This window comes from Haemaphysalis longicornis, unplaced genomic scaffold (assembly GCF_048455015.1).
Source record: "Haemaphysalis longicornis isolate Haplotype H1 unplaced genomic scaffold, Haemaphysalis longicornis Haplotype H1 scaffold_9, whole genome shotgun sequence".
Classification (NCBI taxonomy): Eukaryota; Metazoa; Arthropoda; class Arachnida; order Ixodida; family Ixodidae; genus Haemaphysalis; species Haemaphysalis longicornis.
In genome coordinates, this window is record NW_027526460.1 from 62,520,848 (window position 1) to 62,538,167 (window position 17,320).

General features: G+C 48.1%; 1 protein-coding gene and 1 pseudogene across 1 annotated transcript in view; both read right to left on the reverse strand.

The window, feature by feature from the left end:
• The window catches only part of LOC144151719 (glutamate receptor ionotropic, kainate 3-like), a 656,159-nt gene that overhangs the window by 533,564 nt on the left and 105,275 nt on the right, over window positions 1-17,320 (reverse strand). The gene's annotated exons all lie outside the window — the stretch shown is intronic.
• On the reverse strand, window positions 1,287-8,368 carry LOC144153227 (uncharacterized; annotated as a pseudogene).

Below are 17,320 nucleotides of genomic sequence, written 5' to 3' on the forward strand. Positions count from 1 at the left end.
GGAAAATGAAGCAGAACAAATATTATTCTTTTTCCCTTTTTGTGGCCTGATCCTAACAATATTTGGGAACAGTGATATAAGGCCGCCTCTTATCAACTCTACTTTTCCCCAGTCGGCCACCAAGAAATTCGATCACAAAAAATTGTATAACGTAGCGCGCTTATTACGTTCCGTACTAGATGTGTTCCCTCGGATATGCAATGCCCATGATTGTCAAAGGTAGACGTTCTACAGACCTCCTTAACCCACTAAAGTCATAAACATGCAAGGAACCTGGCATAAGAGTGGCTATTTAACAATGTAAACAGGCCTGCAATGTAGTTTTAAAATCATTAAATGGTTTTCTCATCGTATGCTACTACAGATATAGAAACAAACTTTCACTTACCAATAAAAATGTACAGCACGCAGATGTGGGATTTTTTATGTTAGTTTGTTGGTTACCGTGAGTGGATAAAAAGCTTTCGCACAATCTTGTACCATGCCAGGAAGGCTGGTATTACACTTGTAGATCGCAAGAAATATTAATACTAACACTACGTTTCCTGTTTCATTGTGACTCAGATAAGTTTCCAATCCACAAGAAGGTTCGCCGAGCCAAGTTTAACACGAATTATTCACGTCCTTACAGATGGAGATATTTATGGAGGTGTGCACTGATTCAAAATAAATTATTGTTTGGTTCGGGAAATTAAATGGCCACACTTTTATGGGACTGTTCATCACGTTTTCGGCATACGAATATAAGATGCGTCAGAATTGAGCCTTCTTGATCCTTCATCTGTTTCTCTGAAGCCCACGTACCCACAGCTCGCGCGTCTTACGAAGAACATTGATCATGCATCCTGCATTCATCGTTCCACAAATATATTCCCCTACCGACAGCGGTGCAGATCAGGAATTAACATATTCTTCCGACGGAAGTAATTTATGTTTCACAACTTTTGAGGCGGCAATCAAGATATGTACTTCGAACATAATCCTGACCAGTCGCAACGACGAAAAAAAGCAATACCCGAACATGCGTTACACAAGAAGTCTGAAGATACTTACATGAAGATATCTGAAGCAGTGAAGGGTTTTTAGCCGTTCTCTTTCCATCTCTAGAATGAGCGGTTCGCACAAACCGGTACGTCAGCGACCTTTTAACGACTACACTAATATACACAAGTAAACGTCCAAATAGTCCACCTTCCCACAGAAATTGTAATAAAACCAGACCGAAATGGAATACATTGACAGACGCATCTATATGTGTACACTTACATTACACATTCATAACACACCTACACAGAGACGAGGCAGCCCACCTGGTCACGGCGCACACCCTTGACGACGCTGAACACTCCATTCCTCAGGTCTCCGCTGCCCCGCACAACCCGAGGAGGCCCTGGGGAAACGAGAACTGTAGGCGGGCGTGAGAGGCCCAGAAACAGGCGTGGGGGTATCCTTCGTCCGTACCCCGCATCAGATGACCTCATATAAACAAGCTAAGGTTCTTGGGAAGCGCGTGCGCCGTGAGGCAAACAGGGAGAGTTTACGCGCCTTCCTTACATTCATGCCTTCCTTCCTTACACACACAAAGTTTGGACTTGAATACGTAAACTTACAATCAATCACATAGCCTTCCCCTGGTCAGCTGAACAGGGGACACACTTGAAAATCAGGCTAACACGCTTCCACAACATTTCCAACACGTGTCCAGTTCTGCACACTGCACGACGACTTTCATGCAGCAGAATATGTCTCCCGAAAAGAAGCCCTTACGTTAAACAAGTCGACTACTTGGTATAACTCCGAGTTCTCGCTTCATGACATGAGGGCTGCTCATGGCACGTGTAAACCTTCAGCTCCGGGCATAGACAACATCACATACACCGTGCTACAACACCAACACACAGGCACTCTTGAAACGCTCTTACACCTCTACAAAAACACGGCTTCCGGGGCACCTTCCACATTCTTGGAAGGAGGCCATAGCAGTGGCTGTCCTAAAAATGCGGAAGGGCCCTTCCTCTCCCACAGGCTATCGACCTATCGCTCTGAAAAGCTGTCTGTGCAAGCTTCCCGAGATGACTAGCAGGAGACGTGTACTTTTTGGAGCACAATGACCTGCTCGAGAGAAGCCAAGCTGGCTTCAGGCCGGGTCGATTTACGAAAGACCAACTCGTCGTACTTGACCTGTACATCGTGTGTGGACGTTCATAAACAGTTTATCGTAATGGTGTTTTTTGAACTGAAGAAGGCCTATGACAATGCATGGCAGTTGACATGAATGCAGTTGGCATTCCAACACTACCACACATAGACCTCAAGCCTCTCAACAGTCAATATCTTCGTAAGAAATTGCAATTACAGTGGAGTGAACAGATATACAACAAGGTATACGAAATAACACCGCGTTTTGCACCATACACAACTCACCCACCCAACAAAACCGCTGAAGTTGTCTAATGCAGATTGTGGATAGGTGGCGCACGTGCAACACATTCCGTAATTCGCACGTAATTCCCACTCTATTCCGTAATTCACACTCTAATAAAGTTGAAGGCACTCGAAACAGCACGACACAATCACTCTCCGCAACTCTGCAGACAACATATTCCACCACACCCACCATACTTTTAGCCGATGATTCCATGTTTTTCGTTAAGCGCGTTTTAAGTGTCTATTATAACTTATTTTCTTGCAGCTCATTTTATATCACATGGAATCACTGCTCGGCCCTTCCCACCGACAATCATAATCATTCAACTTACCATTACTGACCCATTTTAAGTTATGCACCACATGTATTGGATTGGGAACAGGTAGGAGGAAAGGTTAATGGAGAATACCTAAGTAACCTCAGATTTGCTGATGACGTTGCCGTGCTAAGTAACTCGGGGGAAAATTTTCAAAGCATGCTTACCGCACTGGACAGAGTAGAACCGTGGGCCTGAAAATTAATATGCAGGAAACTAAAGTACCGATCGACAAGGTGGAGAGGTAGTGGAAGTTGTAAGCGAATATATCTACTGAGGCCAAGTTGTGACCCCGGGTCCCAAGCATGAGGCGGATAGAATTACAAGGATAAGAATGGGGTGGAGTGCATTCGGCAGGCATTCTCACATAAGGAATGGCAGCCTACCACGGTCCCGTAAGAAAAACGTGTATGACAGCTGCATCTTACCGGTACTCACCTACGGGTTAGAAATTTTGAGGCTTGCTAAGAGGGTTCAACTTAAATTGAGGACGCCTCAACGGGAAATAGATCGGAAGATGACAGGTGTAACACTAAGGGACAAGAAGAGAGCGGATTGGGTCAGGGAAGAAACGCGTGTTAAGGACATTTGTGTTGTGTTGTGTTGTGTTTTATGGCGCATAAGCAACTAAGGCTATCATGCGCCAAACAAAAGGTTTTGTGTTTTTTGTGGATAATAACCGATTGCTTTATCTTGTTATAGCTTGTTTAGAAGTGTAGCTTCTTTTAAAAAACTAAAGACAGAGGGAAGTTTGACAACAGCATTCTCTCCTAGCAGTAGGCTGGGGTGAAATGGAATTTTCTCGCTGTAGAACAGCCTAAAATGTTTTTTCCTCAAGGCCTCGAATTTCGTACATGAGAATAAGATGTGATTTACTGTAAGTTCTTGGTCACAATCTTCACATCTCAGTTTGTCTTGTTTCATAAGAAGAAAGTTATGTGTAAGATGTGTGTGTCCAATGCGGAGACGGCATAAAATCACTTCTTTGAAGCGTTCTTCATGTCTGCTTGATTCCCACTCTTCTATCGTGGGTTTAACCAGGTGGAGTTTGTTGTCGATTTCCTTATCCCATGAGGACTGCCAAGTTTCCCTCAGTTTGCTCTGTATAAATTTCATGCAGTCGCTGTGAGGAATCTGTACTGTCTCTATTGTTCCGTTACCCGCCTGTGCGGCACATACGTCGGCTCTCTCATTTCCTTTGATTCCCACATGGCTAGGGACCCAGCACAACTTAATTTCCTGTCCTTGTGTTGTGATTGTTACCAAATTGTGTATTATTTCTCCTACTAGAGGTTGAGCTGCATTTTTGTATTGCACTGCTGTGACTGCGCTGAGAGAGTCTGTATATATAATACTGCGTTTAATTTTATTCCTCATTATCCTTTCTACCGCCACAGCAATGGCAAAACATTCAGCTGTGTAAACCGAAGCGCACTGGGGTAGCCTGATCACCTTTTCCCATTTCCCTTGCACTACTGCACTCCCGACATAGCATGATGTTTTGGAACCGTCTGTGTAAAATGAGGTGTAGTCTTTGTATTTTTCGTTTAGTGCCAAAAATTCCTGCAAAATATGTTCTTGCGGTGTCTGCTTTTTTTGAAGGCGTGTTAGTGTGAAGTCACATGTTGTAGGAAAGCTATACCAAGGGGGTAGTTGGTTCTGTCTATGGGAAATTTGAGGTAATGTGTGCAGCGTAGTGAATTCTTGGCATCTCTCTTCAAACCGAAGAAGCAATGGTCTGATAGCTTGGGGTTTATTATTGAACAGTGTTCTAGAGTGGAATTTTGTAACTATGGGGTAACACAGATGTTTCGGCAGTGAACGGATCTTTAGTACGTATGAGCATGTGAGCATTGTTCTTCTATATGTGAGTGGTGGTTCATTTGTTTCGACGTAGAGGCTGTTTATTGGGGATGTCCTATACGCCCCAGACGAGAGACGTAAACCGAAATTGTGAACGGGATCCAATCGTTTCAAGTAGGACTGTCTCGCGGAGCCATAAACAATGCTACCATAGTCTAGGCAGGAGCGAACAACGGAGCGATAAACTTGTAGAAGGCATGATCTGTCGGAACCCCAGTGTTTCCGTGACAGAACCTTAAGTATATTTAGAGCTCACGAAGCTTTCTTTTTAAGCATATTGATGTGGGGCAGGAAAGTGAGTTTTTTGTCGAACATTATGCCTAGAAATTTGTGTTCGTTTTGTATGGGTAAGTCGGTTTCCTTGAGGTGTAGGGTCGGATTGGTCTGTAAGCCTCTTTTGAGAGAGAAGAGAATAGCCACTGTTCTGCGTGCTGAAAACTGCAAACCATTTCTGTCTGCCCATGTTGTCAGTTTGTTTATAGTCAACTATACTTGTCTCTCGCATGTTGCTACATTGGAAGATGTACAAGCAATTTGAAGATCATCAACATAGACAGAGTACATAATCGACTTTGGAATTATTTTGCATATGGAGTTCATTTTTACAACGAACAGTGTTGTGCTTAGAATACACCCTTGAGGGACCCCGTTCTCCTGCACAAATGTTCTCGAGAGGGTTGAGCCCAGGCGTAGTTGAAATGAACGGTTTGCCATGAAGTCATTCAGGCAATTCAACATTCTTCCACGGATGCCTAACTCTACTAAATCCTGCATTATTCCAAACCTCCACGTAGTGTCATAAGCCTTCTCCAGATCAAAAAAGACAGCAAGACAGTGTTGTTTGTGTATGAATGCTTCGCGTACGGTATTTTCGAGGCGGACAAGATGATCAGTTGTTGAGCACGCCTTTTTAAACCCGCACTGGTGAATGTCGAGAAGTTCGTTTGATTGTAGTACAAAACTTAGCCTGGTATTCACGACAAGTTCAAAAGTTTTGGCTAGACAGCTCGTGAGGGCTATTGGTCTATAACTACTTGGGGAGGTTGGCGGCTTTCCGGGTTTGAGTAAAGCTGCAATGAATGCTTTTTTCCAGGCTACCGGCATCCTTCCCGATACCCAAACTTTATTAAAAAACTTCAGAAGTACTTCTACAGAAGGACCCGAAAGATGTGCGAGCATTTCATAATGTATATCATCTGGGCCGGGTGCAGTCTGCTTACCGGCCGATAGAGCTCTCCTCAATTCTTGGAGCGTTATTAAACTATTATAAGGTTCGTTTATACCACCGTGTGTTGGAAGTTTTTGTTTCTCTACAGTGTATTTGTATTTTAAAAATGCTTCTGCATAATGCACAGAACTGGAGACGCTGGAGAAATGTTCACCCAGTATATCCGCCTGCTCTTCTAGGCTACTTTGTACACCAGGTGCTGTTAGAAGAGGAACTGTAAAAGGGGAGTACGTGCCATTGAGTTTCCGAACTTGCTCCCACATTTTTTTTTATGTGACTGAGCTGTTTATAGACGAGACGTAATTTTTCCATGAATCTTTCTCGGCATTCCGCCGAATGTATCGGGCTTTAGCTCGTTTCCTTTTAAACTCTAATAAATTTTCTTGCGTTGGATATCTTCGCAAGACTCCCCATGCTTTGTTTTGCTGCTTTTTGGCTTCCTTACACTCTTGTGTCCACCATACTTTGTTGTTTTATCTCACCATTCCCGAGGACTGTGGAATAGCTAAGCGTGCAGCCTTAAGAATGCAAGATGTAAACCTTTCATTCAATTCGTCGATGCTCAGTGTGTCCGAAAAAACTTGGTCTAAAGTAGCTTCGGAAGTAAAGACCCCAGTCGGCAAACTGAAGTTTCCACCTGCGTGGTTTTGTCGGGATAATGGTTGGTGATGATGATGTTACGCTAATGATAACAGGTAGATGATCGCTCCCGTATGGGTTATCAATGACATCCCACTTAATATCGCTAAAAACACTCGGTGAACTAAAGGATAAATCTATGCAGCTCATTTTTCCTGAGCTTGGAGAGCAGTATGTAGGTTTGCCGGTGTTTAAAAGACAAATATTATTGGATAAAATAAAATCCTCTAAAATCTGCCCCCTTGCGTCAGTTTTTGCGCTCCCCCAAAAAGAAGAGTGGGCATTAAAATCGCCAACCATTAAAAAAGGCTCCGGTAGTTCGTTTACCAAGTCTTCAAAATCTTGCAGTGTTACTGTGAGGTGTGGTTCAATGTACACGCAGCACACTGTTATTGTTTTAAATGCAAGCAGGGTGACCGCCACTGCTTCTAGCCTAGTTTTAAGTTTGTCTTCTCGAGTTGCTATGCCATTTTGGACAATTATTGCCACTCCGCCCGAGAGCCTACTCGCCTGCTCTCGGTCGCAGCGAAAGACCTGGTAACCTTTGAGTATATTATGGTGTTTAGGACCTAAGTTTGTTTCCTGAACACAAACGGCTACAGGAGAGTGTGTGGCGAAGATGTCTTTGATGTCATTTAAATTATTTAAAAGTCCTCTGCAATTCCAGTGGACAATGAATGCCATGCTGCTTTTTTTGGTGGGGTGAAAACTAGGTTTTCGGTCCTGTGATTCGGGGCTTGTTTCTCTTTATGTTGTCTAGGGAGTTCCGCCGCCCATCCGGCGTAGAGGGCGCAGAACCTCCTTCAGATGTGTCCATCGTCTCTTCGGAGACGCTGGAGGTTCGTGCAGAACGCACGTGTGTCGAACTGTTTGACCTCACCGTGTGGGGTGAGGGCTTGGAGACTGCCGAACCAGGGGTCCGTGCAGCCCGCTTTGAAGGTGGTGGCGCAGCGCTAGCTGCTTCCACCGGGGGCGCGGGGGGCCTTGCTGGAACCTCACTCTGTGTGGCTTCAGCAAGCGCCGAAGACCGCTGTGATGCTGCGCCCTGTTGCACCACAACGGAGTAGGGTCGCGTATGCGCCGAGGACAGTCGCCTCCGTGCTTCGCGAAATGTCAGGTTCTCTGTTACTTTGAGTGTTATTATCTCTTTTTCTTTTTTTCATGCAGGGCAAACACGTGAGTACGCTGCGTGGTTGCCCTCACAGTTTACACAAAGATATGTTTGGGCTTGACAGTTTTCAGGAGGGTGTTCATGAGAGGCACATTTCGCACATGTCTGTTGGCCCCGGCAGTTCAATGAGCCGTGGCCATAGCGTTGGCATTTGTAGCATCGCCGTGGGTTGGGGATGTAGGGTCGAAGTTTCATTTTGGTATAGCCCACCTCCACAGATTCTGGAAGGATGCTTGATGCAAAGGTGAGGACGATATGCCTTGTCTGAATTTCTTTGTTTTCTCTTTTGATTTTGATACGGTAGACATTTGTCACATTTTGTTCCTTCAGACCTTCTAGAAGCTCTTCCTCGGACACATACTTTAGGTCGTCATCTGAGATGACTCCGCGGACTGTATTTAGCGATCGGTGCTCACTGACAGTTACAGGAATTTCTCCGAAAGAAGTTAACGCTGAGAGCTTGTCGAGCTGATGTTTGTAAAGTACTTCGAGTAGAAGGTCTCCATTTGCAAGCTTCTTGATCTTATAGCCTTCCCCAATGGTGGCAGTTAGGGTCTTTGCGACTAGAAATGGCGATACAAGTCGGGCAGTCTTCTCTTCGTCACTGCTGTGTATTACGTGGAAGCGTGGAAAGTTGGCAACGTTCTTCGTGAAAAACTGGGCGGTTGCATCGGTGCCTCCTCTTTTACGAGAGGGATCAGATGGGCGAAAAAAGGAAGCCATAAATTGAAAAAAACTGTTCGGCCATGGTGCCAGCCGCCCACCATGGAGCCCAACAAGGGGACGGGACATGAACTCGTGAGCAAGTCATGCCTACGCCAGCTGTACACCGCGACTATAACCAAATATGGCTGAACACAGGGTTGTCCGCCACACAAGGTTTAAGGTTAACCCTAGCCGCCAGGAAAAAAGGAAACTGAGAAAGAACGAGACGACAGGAAAGTTGTTAGAGAGAAGATAGGAAAGTGAAAGGTTGAAGGGGAGGACAGGAAAAGGCGACTGCCGATTCCCTCCGGGCGGGTCAGACCGCAGGTGCCGTCTACGAGAAGCGGAGGCCAAAGTGGTGTGTTGCCTTCGCCAAGGGGCCTTAAAGGTCCAAGCACTCGGCGTCGGCTCAACCACCAGGACCCTCTTTTCCCCGGTCACGGCGCTGCCACGTACGGCTAGACGTGGGTGCTCGGGGTCCGTGGTGTCGCACAGTACACGCAAACATCTGCTTTAGCAGATGCCCCCTGCGGGGAAGGACATATTAGTAGAAATTAAGAAGAAATGGACGTGGGCAGGGCATGGAATGCGAAGGCTGGATAACCGTTAGTCATTAAGGGTAACAGAGTGGATCCCTAGAAAAGGCAAGCGTGGCAGGGGGCGGCAGAAAGTTATATCGGCAGATGAGGTCAAGACGTTTGCGGGGCTAAAGTGTTCGCAGTTAGCACAGGACCGGGGTAATTTGAGATTAATGGGAGAGGTCTTTGCTCTGCAGTGGGCGTAGATAGGGTGGTGGTGATGGTGATGATGATGATGAGGATGATGATGATGACCACATGTATCTACTTCTACTTTCTTTTTGGAGCTCATCGCCCTCTGTGGGCCTTGCGACATTAAAAGATGCTTATCGTCTCCAATAGCATTGCTACCACGAAGCGAGCACTCCTATTAGCTTCGCACTTGACTTGTGAAACTTGATACTACGTTGGCCAACATGCAAGGGTCCAAATGTGATTCTACACAGTTGCTCCAAAAGAGCGTTCGCATCTGTCACCTCGGGAAGCCCGAAAGGAACGGCGCTGCTGCATTCTTTCTGATCTCAGTGACCGGCCCCAGTGCAACGCCGCACATTTACAGTGGGGCCACGTTATCTACCTCGGGCGTGTTTTTCTATATTGGTGGCGCCACTATTGGCTCCTGGACCGCTGACGGCGAAGGTGGTAGTGTGAGAGAAAAAAAACGTTAGGCGTGGTGATAGCAATCAGTATCATCAACAGCCCGTTTAGGTCAACTGCAGGACAGAGGCCTCCCCCTTTGACTTCCACCGGCTTCTGTCCTGCGCCGCCCGAGTCCATTCTTCGCCTCCGAATTTTCTTATTTCACCTCTCAATTGAGTTAATGGCCTCCCCCTTCTTTTAGCCCAATATATAGGTGGCTATTCTGTTGCCCGTGTGGTCCACCTGTTGTCTTTTCACCGTACCACATGGCCAGCCCAAGTCCATTTCTTTTTGTTAACCTTAGCTATGATATCCTCTATCTGGGTTTGCTTTCTAATCCAGGTTGTGCGTTTACTGTCTTTAAGCGTTACTCTTAATATTATTCGCTCCATAGCACGTTGGCCGGACCCAAGTTCCCTCTCCAATTGTTCAGTAAGGCGCAAGTTTCCCCTCCGTGTGCCATGACCGGCAGGATGCATTGCTTAAATACCTCTCTTTTTAGGGGTAGAGGTAGCTTGCTTTTCATTAGTTGCGAGTACTTGCCCAATGCACCCCACCCCATTCCTATTCTGCGCCCGATTTCTTTCTCGTGGTTGGGATCAGCAGAGAGCATCTGGCTAGGGTAGTTATATTCTTCTACTTGTTCTAATGTTTCATCACATGTGTGAAAACAATATCGGTTTAACATGTTTATTTGTCATCACTTTAGTTTTCCTCATATTTATCGTTAGCCCTACATCGAAGCTCTCTTATTGTAGTTCTTCATTTTTAGGAGTTGTTCTGCAGATTCACACAACAAGACTATGTCGTCTGCTCAGTGTTTACGTCTACAAATAAATCGGTAGTGGCGCTACCACTGTAGATAAAGAGGTACTGGTGCATGTGGTTCAGTTAAATAGTCGTGACGGGGATTCCAATGCGTGCCTAAACAAAACATTGGGCATCGCAATTTCTGTCAAACGAATCGAGTAAGAGTGTAAATTTAAAAGTCTTTCAAAATAAAAATTACTTTAAAACGCCGTCTACACTAATGTCTCAGATGGTTGTGAATGGCAATGCTCAGTGGACATGCGCCTAGCGTAGCAATGATTCCCTTGTGTTTCGGGCAAAAAATCCACCGCCTGCCACAACCTGTTGACTAACAAGAAAGGAGGAGACATAATCATTGGTTTCGGCCGATGCTTTTTACGTGGTTCAAATAAAATGTGCTTCACATTGCTTGAGGAATATTTCAAAGCACCTCCTCGGGATTTGTTCCGCCAAAGGTCATACCATACCGCTCAAAAAAAAAAAAAAAAAACCCGTGCCTCTCGGAGTACTGCAGGAGAGTAGCAACGGAGAGCCCGGATACAGAAGTGGTGAATAAGAAAAAAAAACCTTTACGCTGAATTTAAAAGAGCCAACTACACGAGGGAAAACTGCAGAGTACGCCGCTGCGTCGCACTGCTTTTTGTTTTGTTTCTTAGATTCATCCCTATCGTCCCACTTTAGTGTTCCAAAGCCTCTATCCTAATCCACTTTCATTCGTTTCGACGGAGTTAAATTACCGACTCGTGCCGTCGAGTAAGCACGCTCTTGCCCCAGATCTCTACGCTTTCTACGATCCCGGTATCCGACTGGAATATACAATGAGCCCCCCTACGGACAAATGCGGGCGGAAACCATAGAAGCCAGAAGAACCCTTGCCGAGCTTCGTTTTTTTTTCTTTCTCTTCGGTTTTCGTTTGCAATCGCCTTTAGCGTGAGTGCCTGGAGTGATTGCAAAGTAATCTAAGGAGTAGTACCCGAATACTAGCTTTCCAAGTAGAGACACCCTAGCTCACAGGAAAGCACTGTTGAAGGAGCAGAAAACACCACACGTGACGTAAGAAAAAACACGAAACGTAAAGGCTTAGGAGAACTTGCAAGCTGTTTAGCGATCTTTCCGATTCCCCCCACGTGCAATTAAGACGCGTATATCTCCTATAAAAAGGTTTTCTGACATTTCTACTGTTTTCGTCCTATTCAAAGAAATAGGGGACATGTAGGGAGCAGGTTGGTACCCTCGTCACTCCTTTTTTTTGTGCATCCTTAGCCCACTCCCCTGCCGGTGTTTGCGACAACGTGTTTAGAATGCTATGCCGCGCGAGTCCAGGATGGCGGGAAAGGTTTTCCTGGTCCCATACAAGGTGATTTCTTTATTTCGTTATTCTTTAAAGATACATGAACATTAATAAGGCTGCAAATGCGGAAAATATCAACGAAAACTGTTCTGGGGCGATGTTTTGGCATTATTTAGGCTCTCTTCTTATTGCAAAGTACGGGCTTTTTATAAACTCGCAAGTGCAAGTATTTTAGACATAGGCTCGTGCCCGATGGGACATATGTCCTGTTCAATTCCAACTGGCTGCACACGAACTGCGGCGTATATTATTACAATGACATCAATATTTTATTTAGTTTCTTTAGACATGACAAGATAACCCGTATTAAATGCAGCAACAATTTCCTGGCACTTCCCTGCGTTAACAGCTTGCATTTCCTAAACAGCAAATACAAGGCGTATTCTCTGCAAAGAACTATACCGAATCTTAAATCTTCAGAAAAAAATGATATTTCCGAGCCGGCAGTACCCCCCAAAATTAGTGTCCGTGCTGACCAAATCTTGTGTACATTACGAGATACTGTAAACACGCGCAGCCGCTTGAATGCGTTGGTATGGGCCACAGACTTCATCCACGATCTGGTGCTTCACTTTAGATTTTATAATGACTCCAATTTTAGATGCAAAGCATCTCTTGCTCTCGGCTCCATCGTCCATCGTCCGTCGTCCGTCCGTCCGCACCTCGTCCCCCTCTCCACGCCAGCTGTGCGATAGCGCGCGCGCTACTCATCACCGCAGCTGCGCGCCGCATGCACGTCTCCTTTCTCATCTAGTCCTCTCCACTCCATCTGCTCTGTATAATAAACCAGGTCCGCGCGCCGCTCCCTCAGTTGCTGCTTCGGTTGAGTCACGCTGCGCAATCTGGAGTTCCGTCATTTTTCGTTATTTGGATACCCAATCTCGTGACCGTTTTGGAACCTCCGAGACGCTTCGCATCAAATCAGGGTTCCCTCGCGGGAAGGTGGTGTCATTTTTTGACTGTGTTAAAATTCATCAGTGCCTATTAAAAGACATAGTTAAAAGAAATTAAAATGCAGTAACTACCAAGACGTTTCCGAGCAAACAACGAGACGTTTTTTTAAACTCTGTTGGCTTTCGACTAGGCTTTCACCGTATTGATCTTGCCTCCGTTCATCAACTCCAGAAACTGCGTCAGGGCGCACAAAGTCACCGACTGGAACGCCTTCCGAGGGTACCTACCGGGCGAGACGGTGGTGATCGAGGACATCGAGGAGTGGACGGCGGGGCTCATGGAGCGGGCCGCGGCAGCGACCAGAGAGATTGAGACGGATGCCAGTATCAAGCGAGTGGACAACCGACTGGCCCACCTCATCGAGGCCAAGAAAGCCCTCTTGACGAGGTGGAAAGCGCAGCGCACCAACAGGAAGCTCCGCAAGAAGATCGCGGAGCTAAACCGAGTAATCGAGGCCCACTGCACAACACTGTGCGCCCAGCGATGGCACGAGATCTGCAGCGCGGCGGACGGGCAGATGCACTGCGGCAGGACGTGGACCCTGTTGCGGCACCTCCTGGACGAAACCAGGACCAAGTAGCACGCACCAGCGAGAGCGGCTAACCAGGATCATGAACGCAGCGGTCACGGAATGCGGGGAGGACGAGGTGAGAAGGCGCCTGGACGCCAAGTACCTGCCGGCCACCCCGACGGTGCATCACCCGGACTACCAGGGTGCGGCCAACTCGAACCTGGACAGAGACATTGAGGTATGGGAGGTCCGAGCGGCCCTGCATGACCTCAATACCAGATCGGCGGCAGGACCAGATCGAGTGACGAACAAGGTGCTGAAGAATCTCGGCGAGTCAGCGATCGCGAGCCTGACGGACTACTACAACCGTTGCTGGCGGGCTGGGACTCTTCCCCGGTAGTGGAAAGCGGCCAAAACCATCCTGATCCCCACGCCGGGCAAGCCGCCAGACATTGGAAACCTCCGGCCCATCTCGCTCACGTCCTGCGTGGGCAAGGTGCTGGAGCACGTCCTGATGAACAGGTGGCAGCGGTAGCTGGAGGAGTCGGGGCTTTACCCGGACACGGTCATCGGCTTCAGGAGCAAGCTAGGCACCCAGGACGCTATGATCCAGCTCAAGAGCGAAATTTTGGACGACAACACCAGGACGAGGGACAACCGTGCCGTGCTCGGCCTGGACCTGCAGAGCGCCTTTGATAAGGTGACGCACTCTGCGATCCTGGCGCAGGTGTCGAGGCTGAACATGGGCGAGCGATCATACAGATACATCAGAGATTTTCTGTCGGGTCGCACGGTTGAAATACACGCTGGCGACCTTGAGCTACCGGAGAAGAAGCTTGGCAGCGTGGGGACCCCGCAAGGGTCGGTCATTTCGCCGCTGCTGTTTAATCTAGTGATGATCGGAGTGGCTGAACGGCTCTTGCGCGTCAGCGGGGTCAGGCACACCATCTACGCCGACGATATCACGCTCTGGGTAAAGGGAGGCAGCGACGCCCACATTGAAGACACGCTACAGGCGGCGGTGGACGCCATCGAGGAGCAACTGCACGGCTCGGGGCTGGTGTGTTCACCGAGCAAGTCGGAGTTGCTAGTGGTGCCACCGAAGGGAGTGAGAAAGAAGAAGTGAGACCCGAGAAGGGACAGCGAGAAAATCATAATACGAACGAGCGGCGGCCAGGGGATCCCGCACGTCGAAAATATCCGGGTGGTGGGCATGCTCCTAGAGCGAGGCAGAGGCAATGGCGAAACCATCAACCGCCTAACGGCCAAAGTCAACACGGCCATACGCCTCATAAAGAGGGTATCGAGCAGAAGAGCCGAAGGCATGAAGGAGGCCAGCCTAACGCGGCTGGTCCAGTCATTTGCCGTGAGCCATATTGCCTATGTGGCGGCCTTCCACAATTGGAAGGTACACGAGCGCAACAGGATCAACGCGCTCATACGAAGGGCCTACAAGGCCGCACTCGGGCTTTTCGACTGTGCAAACACGGAGAAGCTCCTGTCACTGGGGGTGCACAACACTCTGGAGGAGATTGCAGAAGCCCAGAGAACGTCCCAGCTGGAGCAGCTCTCGGGCACGAGAACCGGCCGGCAGGTGCTCCGTAACCTAGGTTAAGAGCTGAGGAGAGCGGACGAGGAGATTGCGGAAGGAGCGGAGGTACCAGAGTGTGTGCGGAGACACGTGTAAGTGTGCCCGATACCGAAGAACGTAAATCCTCAGTACAACAGGGAGCGGAGGGCGGCAAGGGCCAGGGCCTTGATCGACCTCCACGCCAGAGACAGCGGTGCCGTATATGTGGACGCGGCGGAATATCAGGACAGGAGGGGAGCTTTCGCAGCGGCGGTGGTCAGTGTGGTCACCGGCGAGACGAAGGCGGTGGCGAGCGTGTGGACAAGGTCGGCGCATCAGGCCGAGGAGGTAGCCATCGCCCTGGCCCTCGCCCACCCCGGATGCACGACCGTGCTGAGCGATTCCAGGACCGTGGTGCGGAACTACGCCAGAGGCAGTGTGTGTGTGGCAGCAGTGCGGGTGTTGCGCGCGATGAACCCAACGAACAGAGCCGTGACTATCAAGTGGTTCCCGGCCCACATGGGAAGGGACGTGTCAGCCCGAGGCAACGCAAACCACAACGAGACGGCCAACGAGGCGGCGCGAGGTCTCACATACCGCCCCGCCCAACCGGCCGACTCGACGAAGGAGTGGTGGTGCGAAGCCAAAGACAGGATGACGGAGTATAGTGAAGTGTTGAACTAATATAGACTAGGGCGCAGGACTATGGCCCCGCCTCACCCGGGCCTGACCCGAAGCGAGGCGGTGACGTTCCGGCAATTGCAGACTGGGTCGATACCCACGCCGGTGCTCATGAAACACGTGTGCTCTAGCGTATATGTGAGTGACTTGTGTCGCGTGTGTGAATCGGAAAGGGCTACTGCGGCCCACATTTTGTGGGACTGTGCACAAAATCCGAGGGAGGCACGGACAGTGACGACGATCCCGCCGTGGCTTGCGGCCGCTGCGGGAAGCGACCAACGGGAACAACAGACACGGGCCGTCCAGTGGATTTCGGCTGCCCTCGAAAAGCAGCGCCCGAGCGAAAGCGCCAGGTGCTCGCTACCACGCCAGCACAGGGGCAGGCGCGGGTGCCAGAAGGCGGGAGTAGTAAAGGACACCACGCCGAGATGTGTGGCCGCATCGCGATTACCCTCCCCTCGTGGGGCTAGGATAGTCGTCCGCCGGATGATCGAATAAAGTCTTTTCACTCACTCACTCACTCACTCATCCTGCAACGTTACGTGAATTGCATATGTCATGTCTGTTTTGCTATTGCATTTCGGTAGCTTCTTCGTGCAGTTTTCGTTCGTGATGCCGGCATAGCACTGCTGATGCACGTGCGTCTATTTCCCAGTCAGCTCCAATAAAACAGGATCTAGATGATCGTTGAGGGCGACGTTTGACCAAATAAAAGACTTCCTCGGCTCTCTCCGAAGTGCCCCGCATCCCTAACTAAAAGTTTAAAATCCATAAAGTAATTACAAGGACTAGCTAATGGTCTACCGTTCCGTTTATCCCCTTACATTTTCCCTGTCGTTGCATAGTAACGAGTTTTGTTTTCTTGTTTTAATGTTTTCAACCGTTTTATTTATGCGTATTGGTGAACTTTACTGCATTTTATCGGCTGTTGTAAAAAACGATACCTGTTGTCTATTTGATCACGTACAGTATTTTTGCTAGTGTTCGTCTCTGTGAAAATTCAATGTCATGAATACACGAACATCGTAATTGCGGTATATTTCTGATTTAAACAATATTTCAAGGCAGCTCGTTCTTTTTGGTGTTCAAAGAGCTCTCAACCGAGGGATGAAGATGTTCCGTTTCTCTTTCTTCCTTCGTCCCTATGTTGGCAGCGCTTCGAACACAAGGATGAACAGCTACCAACCAGCCCACACATCCGTTCTACTATGAAACTCGTATGTGCTACCAAAACGCCTCAGCTACACAAAAAAAGCGAACTCAAAACATACGTGAAAGCCTACAAACACCCCTTGTAAGATTAGATTATGCATGCCTATACATTGTGTGTAAGTATGGGCTAACCGTGAAACTTCTTTTGTAGCCGAATATGGTACTGACCCAACAACTGAAATTATTGCCGTGCTAGGACCATATCTTTCAAACTTTTTGTGCAGGTGTTTCGAAAATGGTTCACGCAAGTAACCACACTCCGGAGAGTCGAACTCGCGGTACAGACCATTGGTGTGAAACTGACAAACGGGTGTCATTGAATATTCTCATACTTCGACATTGCACGTATTTTTGGTTTACTGCTTAAACACGCCATAAATATCAATGCTCTGCCATCTTGACGAACGCACTCTCCGGAGGGTTTCACCAAGTATCCTATTTTTAGGCGCGCAGTCTAGACGCCATTCCCTTTTTTTGCGTGACAGGGTGGACCAGCACTGAATCAAGCACACGTAGACTTTTTGTCACAAAATAGAGGCTTGTCATGATCAAAGCTGGCATTTCTGCTTTTAAACACACAGACTCCCAATTATCGCCAAGATCATCGCGACCGGCGTCCTTCTGGGGGTAATAAAGTTTACACGGCTCATAAGAGACAGTGGAC